This window comes from Vidua chalybeata, chromosome 34 (assembly GCF_026979565.1).
Source record: "Vidua chalybeata isolate OUT-0048 chromosome 34, bVidCha1 merged haplotype, whole genome shotgun sequence".
Classification (NCBI taxonomy): Eukaryota; Metazoa; Chordata; class Aves; order Passeriformes; family Viduidae; genus Vidua; species Vidua chalybeata.
This window is the reverse complement of record NC_071563.1, coordinates 363,852-372,207: the sequence shown is the minus strand read 5'-3', so window position 1 is coordinate 372,207 and position 8,356 is coordinate 363,852.

Genomic DNA, 8,356 nt, shown 5'->3' with positions numbered 1-8,356 from the left:
ACACCTGAACCCCAATATCTGAACCCCAAAATCAGCCCCGCACAACTGAACCCCAACACCTGAACCCCAAAATCCCCTCCCAAAATCAGCTCCGCACACCTGAGCCCCAAACCTGCCCCACACACCTGAACCCCCAAATCCCCACCCCAAAATCACCACCCACCTGAACCCCAAAATCGCCGCCCCAAAATCAGCCCCGCACACCTGAACCCCAAATACCTGCACCCCAAAATCAGCCCCGCACACCTGAACCCCAACACCTGCACCCCAAATCACGCCCAACACCTGCCCCGCACACCTGAACCCCAAAATCCCTGCCCAAATACCTGCCCCGCACACCTGAACCCCAACACCTGAACCCCAACACCTGCACCCCAAAATCCCCAACCCAAAATCAGCCCCACACACCTGAACCCCAAATACCTGCACCCCAAAACCACCCCCAAAATGAGCTCCGGACACCTGAACCCCAAAATCAGCCCCCAACACCTGAACCCCCAAAATCAGCCCCCAGTACCTCCCCCCACACCTGAACCCCAATACCTGCACCCCAAAACCACCCCCAAAATCAGCCCCGCACACCTGAACCCCAAAATCAGCCCCAAACCACCCCACACACACCTGAACCCCAATACCTGCACCCCAAAATCAGCCCCAAAATCAGCCCCGCACACCTGAACCCCAAAATCAGCCCCCCATCACCTGCCCCCCACACCTGAACCCCCAAAATCAGCCCCAAACCTTCCCCCACACCTGAACCCCAACACCTGCACCCCAAAATCAGCCCCAAAATCAGCCCCAATACCTGCCCCACACACCTGCACCCCAAAATCACTTCCCCAAAATCAGCCCCGCACACCTGAACCCCAAAACCACCCCCAAATCAGCCCCCATCACCTGCCCCCCACACCTGAACCCCCCAAATCTGCTCTCCATCACCTGCCCCCCACACCTGAACCCCCCAAAATCAGCTCCGAACCTCCCCCCCGCACCTGCCCCCCCCACACCTGCCCCCCATCACCTGCCCCCCCCACCTGCACCCCCAAAACCGCCCCCAAAATCTGCCCCCGCCCCCCCCCGGACCCCGCGGTCCCTCCGGCCGGGCCCCGCTCACCTGCCGGCCCGAGCGGAGCCGAGCGGAGCCGAGCGGAGCCGAGCGGAGACGAACCGGAGCCGAGCGCGGCCGAACTGCGGCCGAACCGGCCCGAGAGGCACCGAACGGCGCCGAACCGACCCGAACGGAGCCGAACCGACCCGACGGGAGCCGAACCGCAGCCGAACGGTGTCGAAGGTGGCCGGGAGGAGCCGATGGGAGCCGAGAGAAGCCGAGCGCGGCCGGCAGGTGCCGAGAGGCTTCGGCTCCGGCCGCCGGCATCGGGGGAGGGGGCGGCGGGGGGATTTTGGGGGATTTTTTGGGGGATTTTGGGGGGATTTTGGGGAGATTTTGGGGGGATTTTGGGGTTATTTACGGGGGGATTTTGGGGAGATTTATGGGGGATTATTGGGGGCTATGGAGGGTTTATGGGGGGGGGTTATTGGGGATTATTGGGGTTTTGGGGAATTTATGGGGGATTTATTGCGGGATTTTGGGGGGTTTTGGGGAGATTTATGGGGGGATTATTGGGGGATTTTGGGGGGTTTATGAGGGGGTTTATGAGGGGCTTATTGGGGGGATTTAGGGGGGGTTTGGGGGGTTTATGAGGGGGTTTATGGGGGGATTATTGGGGGGATTTTGGGGGAATTTATGGGGGATTTTGGGGGGTTCATTGGGGGGTTTATTGGGGTGCCATGGGGGATTATTAGGGGGGTTTATTGAGGTATTATTGGGGGGCTATGGGGGAATTATGGGGGGTTTATTGGGGGATTTAAGGGGTATTTTTGGGGTATTTTTGGGGGGATTTAGGGGGGATTTGGGGGAATTTTGGGGGGATTATGGGGGGGCTATGGGGATTGTGGGGGGCTATGGGGGATTATGGGGGGGCTATGGGGGATTTATTGGGGGGCTATGGGGGATTGGAGGGATTTTGGGGGGTCTATGGGGGGATTATGGGGAATTTAGGGGGTCTTTGGGGGGATTTAGGGACGAATTTGGGGGGTCTGGGGGGTCTCTTCCCTATGGAAGGCGTTGGGGGGCGTGGCCCAAATGAGGGGGCGTGGCCCAAATGAGGGGGCGTGGCCCACACGAAGGGGCGTGGCCTGAAGGAGAAGGCACGGCGCGAATAATGGGCGTGGCAAAAGGGGCGTGCCCCCAACAGGAGGGGGCGTGGCCACGCCCAATGACCTGCGGGAGTCACCTCCGGGCCGCCAGGGGGCGCTGTGGAAGGAGGAAAAGGGGGCGTGGCCAAGAGAACGGGCGTGGCCAAGAGAACGGGCGTGGCCAAGAAAAGGGGCGGGGCCGGCTTGCCACCCTTGCACGCGCGTGTGAACCCACGTGGGGGGAGGGGCCGCCTGAAAAAACCCCGCCCCTTTCACGCCCACCGGCCACGCCCGCTCGGCCAAGCCCACACCTCATTGCACACCCAACCGGCCACGCCCACAGGCCACGCCCACCCCCTCGCACACCCAGCCCCTCCCCCACCCCTTGCACGCTCAGGGTGGGGGCGGGGATTCCTTCACCCCTCCCCCCCTCCCACCCCCCGCAAAGAAAATTCCAGAAGGCGTCCGTTCGTTAATTAATGAATTCATTAATTAATTACTGAATTAATTATCCCGTAATTACACCCGAGCCGCTGCGCGGGGCGGGGGGAGGGGCGCGGGGTGGGGGAGGGGCAGCTCGGCATCGCTGGGGGGGGGGGAGGGGCGTTAAGGGGGGGGGGGGGGGTTTCCTTTCTCTACAAGTGGGGGAGGGGCACTGCGGGAAGGGGGCGGGGCTTGGGGGGGGAGGGAGGGGTGATGGCGGGTGGGGGGGAGGGGCGGGAACCTCGCCCCTCCCCTCCCCCCCCCCGGAGGGGCGGGTCACAGTGAATTTGGGGGGGGGGGTGGGGGTGTGCGCCCCTCCCCCACCCTGGGTCGGGGGTGGGGGGAGGGGAGGGGTTGGGGTGGGGGAGGGGCGCTGGAAGACATTCGAGTGGGGGTCGTTGCCTTTGTTTTTGGGGAGGGGGTTTTTTTTGGGGGGGGGGGGGGGGGGGGCGACGACCCTGAGAGAGCCCTTTGAGAGCCCGGCCTGGCCGGGGGGGGGCCCGTGAGCATGCGGGGCACGGGCGGGGGAGGGGCGGGCACGCGCGTGTGCAAAGGGGCCGGGGGGGGGGGGGGGAGGGGCGGCGAGTGCGCGGGGGAGGGGGGAGGGGCGGGCGAGTGTGCGGGGGGGGGCGGGAGTGCGTGTGCAAGGGGGGGATGGTGAGTGTGCAAGGGGCGGGGCTGGGCGTGAGCCGTGAGTGTGCAAGGGGCGTGTGAGGGTGTGCAAGGGGGAAAGCGGTGAGTGTGCAAGGAGCGGGTGGGGTGAGTGTGAGGCTGGTGAGTGTGCAAGGGCGGTGTGTGAGGGGTGAGTGTGCAAGGAGCGGGTGGGGTGAGTGTGAGGCTGGTGAGTGTGCAAGGGCGGTGTGTGAGGGGGGGCGAGTGTGCAAGGAGCAGGTGGGGTGAGTGTGAGGCTGGTGAGTGTGCAAGGGCGGTGTGAGGGGGGTGAGTGTGCAAGGGGCGGGTGTGTGGGGGCGTGGCAGCACGTGTGCAAGGCGAGGGGCGTGTGACACGTGAGCGTGCAAGGGAGGGAGGGGCAAGAGAGAAGGGGCACATGAGTGTGCAAGGGAGGGGTGAGCATGACACGCGGAGGCGCAGGGGGCGCGAGAGGGGCTGTGAGCGTGCAAGGAGCGCGTGGCACACGCGCGGGCGTGCAAGGGACACGCGAGAGCGACGTGTGAGCCTCGCACGCGCGCGTGCAGGGGGCCGCCGTCACCCCCAGGCGCGCGTGCGAGCCCCGGAGGGGGGACCCACCCCCGCCTTTGCACGCCCGGTCACACTCCCACGTCGCCTCGCACGCCCAGGGGCTCTGGCACGCCCGGCTGCGCCTCCCGTTGCACACTCGGGGGCTCTTGCACGCCCGGCTCCTGCGCTGCATTCACGTCCCGTTGCACAACCGCCGCCTCTTGCACAATCGCGGCCTGCCGCACGCTCAGGAGCTCCCCTTGCACGCCCGGCTCCCATTGCACGCCCGCGTCCTGCGCCGCGCTCGGCTCCCGTTGCACGCTCAGCTCCCATTGCACGCTCGGCTCCCGTTGCACGCCCGTTTCCACGTCCCATCGCACGCCCGGCGCGCTCGGCTCCCGTCGCACGCTCGTCCCCGCCTCCCATTGCACGCTCAGCTCCTGTTGCACGCTCAGCTTCCTCTGGATCTCCACCTCCCGTTGCACGCTCAGCTCCTGTTGCACGCTCAGCCTCCTCTGCACGTCCGCGTCCCGCTGCACGCCCAGCTTCCGTTGCACGCTCAGATCCCGCCGGGCTCCCATGTCCATCTCCTGTTGCACACTCAGCTCCCGTTGCACGCTCGCGTCCCACCGGATGCCCACGTCCACGTCCCGGCGCCCGCTGTCCACGTCCCGTTGCACACTCAGCGCCCGCCGCACGCCCGCCCCCGCGCGCGCCCCCCGGCCCCCTTGCACGCCCGGGTCCCCTTGCACACCCGGGTCCCAGGGCACACCTGGATCCTGTCACGCACTGGGATCCCTTTACACACCTGGATCCTGTTACACACCTGGGTGCCTTTACACACCTGGATCCCGTTGCACACTCAGATCCCGGTGCACACCTGGATCCTGTTGCACACTGGGATCCCATTGCACACCTGGATCTCGTTGCACACCCAGATCCCATCACATTCCCGTGTCCGGATCCTGTTGCACACTCAGGTGCCTTTGAACACCGAGATCCTGTTGCACATCTGGATCCCATTGCACACCTGGATCCTGTTGCACACTCGGATCCCGTTGCACACTTGGATCCCATTTCACACTCAGATCCCGTTGCACACTCGGATCCCGTTACATCCCCATATCCAGATCCCGCTGCACACCCACCTCCCTTTGCACACCCAGATCCCATTACACACTCGGATCCCATGGCACAACTGGATCCCGTTGCACACTGAGATCCCCTTGCACACTCGGATGCTTTCACAATCTTAAGTCCAGATTCTGTGGCACACTCGGATGCCGTTGCACACCTGGATCCCGTGGCACACCTGGATCCTGTTGCACACTGAGATCCCCTTGCACACTCGGATGCTTTCACAATCTCAAGTCCAGATTCCGTGGCACGCTCGGATCCTGTTGCACACTTGGATCCCATCCCATTCCCATGTCCAGATCCCGTGGCACACTCGGATCCCATTGGACACTGAGATCCCGTTGCACACTCGGATCCCATCGCATTCCTACATCCACGCTTTGCTGCACACCCGGATCCCGTTGCACACTCAGATCCTTTCACAGTCTTAAGTCCAGATCCCGTGGCACACCTGGATCCCCGTGCACACCTGGATCCCTGTGCACACCTGGATCCCGTGGCACACTCGGACCCCGTTTTACACCTGGATCCTGTTGCACACTCAGATCCTTTCACAGTCTTAAGTCCAGATCCCGTGGCACACCTGGATCCCCGTGCACACCTGGATCCCTGTGCACACCTGGATCCCATTGCACACTCGGATCCTTTCACAGTCTTAAGTCCAGATCCTGTGGCACACTCAGATCCCGTTTTACACCTGGATCCTGTTGCACACTCGGACCCTGCTGCACACCTGGACCGCGTTTTGCACCTGGATCCCACTGCGCACCTGGATCCCGTTGCACACCTGGAGCCCGTTGCACACTCACCTCCCCCCTCTCCCCCTCTCTCCCTCACACCTGGGGGTCCCTCCTCGGTACCTGAAGGTCTCTCCCCCACACCTGAGGGTCTCACCCTCACACCTGAGCCCCTCCCCCAGGTACCTGGGAATCCCTCCCTCACACCTGGGAGTCCCTCCCTCACACCTGGGAGTCCCTCCCTCACACCTGAGGGTCTCACCTTGGTACCTGGGGGTCCCTCTCCCACACCTGGGGATCCTTCCTTGGTACCTGGGATTCCCTCCCTCACACCTGGAGATCTCCCCCTCACACCTGGGGGTCTCTCCTCCGTACCTGGGGGTCCCTCCTCGGTACCTGGGGGTCCCTCCTCGGTACCTGGGGGTCCCTCCCTCACACCTGGGGGTCTCTCCTCGGTACCTGGCTGTCTCCCCCTCACACCTGAGGGTCCCTCCTCGGTACCTGGGGGTCTCTCCTCGGTACCTGGGGGTCCCTCCCTCACACCTGAGGGTCCCTCCTCGGTACCTGGGGGTCTCTCCTCGGTACCTGGGGGTCCCTCCCTCACACCTGGGGGTCTCTCCTCGGTACCTGGGGGTCCCTCCCTCACACCTAGGGGTCCCCTCTCGGTACCTGGCCGCGTGCCCCCCTCACCTGCCCCCGTGCCCGGTGCCCCCGGCCCTCGCGGCGCCCTCCGCGGCCCCATCACCTCTCGAGGAAGAGGCGCAGGGCGCGGTCGATGTTCATGCGGTGCCCCACGCGCGTCACGCCCAGGTCGATGTAATCCTCCTTGGTGAGCGCGGGCAGGTGCGTGCCGTCGATCTCGTTGTGCAGGAAGCGCGCGCGGTGCTCGCCCAGGTTCAGCGACTCCAGCCAGTCCGCCACGTCGAACTTGCTCCAGAACGCCAAAGGCTTGGCCCCGAAAGGCTTCGCGGCGGCGGCGGCGGCGGCGGAGCGCGGCGGCGACAGCGAGCGGGCGGGCGGCGGCTCGGGGAAGGCGCCGCGCAGCTCCAGGTAGCCGCCGTACAGGTGAGCCGCGGGCAAGGTGGGCAGCGAGGCGGGGCGGGGGGCGGGGCTCCCGCGGCGCTCCGAGGGCGGAGGGGCGGGGCTGGGCGCGCGGCGGAGGGGCGGGCGCACGTCCAGGTCCCCGCCCACGGCCACGCCCACGGCGGGTTTGGGGGGCGGCGGCCAATGGGGGAAGAGGGCGGAGCTCGGGGGGAGGGGCTTGGTGGAGGAGGGGAGGGGGGGAGGGGCGGCGGAGTCCGTGAGCCTGTGGGGGGGAGGGGAGGGGTCAGTGGGGGGGGGGGGGGGGGGGAGACACGCCCCGGCACGCCCCGCCCCCCCGGGGTGGGACAGGTGAGGACAGGTGAGGTGTGGCACAGGTGAGGTGGGTACAGGTGAGGACAGGTGAGGTGTGGCACAGGTGAGAACAGGTGAGGTGTGGCACAGGTGAGGTGTGGCACAGGTGAGAACAGGTGAGGTGTGGCACAGGTGAGGTGGGGACAGGTGAGAGGGGAACAGGTGAGAACAGGTGAGGTCTGGCACAGGTGAGGTGGGTACAGGTGAGAACAGGTGAGGTGGGTACAGGTGAGGTGGTACAGGTGAGATGGGCACAGGTGAGGTGGGTACAGGTGAGGACAGGTGAGGTGTGGTACAGATGAGAGGGGAACAGGTGAGAACAGGTGAGAGGTGGCACAGGTGAGGTGGGTACAGGTGAGAACAGGTGAGGTGGCACAGGTGAGAACAGGTGAGGTGGTACAGGTGAGATGGGCACAGGTGAGAACAGGTGTGACAGGTACAGGTGAGATGGTACAGGTGAGGTGGGTACAGGTGAGGTGGGGACAGGTGTGAACTGGTGAGATGGGTACAGGTGAGGTGGTACAGGTGAGAACAGGTGTGATGGGTACAGGTGAGAGGTGGCACGGGTGAGAACAGGTGAGGTGGCACAGGTGTGACGGGTACAGGTGAGATGGGCACAGGTGTGACAAGTACAGGTGTGATTGGTACAGGTGAGAACAGGTGAGAGGTGGTACAGGTGAGATGGGCACAGGTGAGGTGGTACAGGTGTAATGGGCACAGGTGAGAGGTGGCACAGGTGTGACAGGTACAGCTGTGATAGGTACAGGTGAGAACAGGTGTGACAGGTGTGATAGGTACAGGTGAGAACAGGTGAGATGGGCAGAGGTGTGATGGGCACAGGTGCGATGGGTGCACCCCAAATCCATGCAGCGGGTTCCAGGTGTGCCACAGGTGTCACAAAGGTGTGTCACAGGTGTGCCAAGGGTGCCACACCCCCCCAAGCCCATGCAGCAGGTGCCAGGTGTGTCACAGGTGTGCCAAGGGTGTGCCACAGGTGTGACACCCCTCCAAGCCCATGCAGCAGGTGCCAGGCGTGTCACAGGTGTGCCACAGGTGTGCCACAGGTGCGATGGCCCCCCCATCCATGCAGTAGGCGCCAGGTGTGCCACAGGTGTGCCACAGGTGCGATGCCCCCCTCCCACATCCATGCAGCGGCTCCAGCAGGTGCAACAGGTGCCAGGTGCGCCACAGGTGTGCCACAGGTGAGATGGGTGCCCCCCAATCCATGC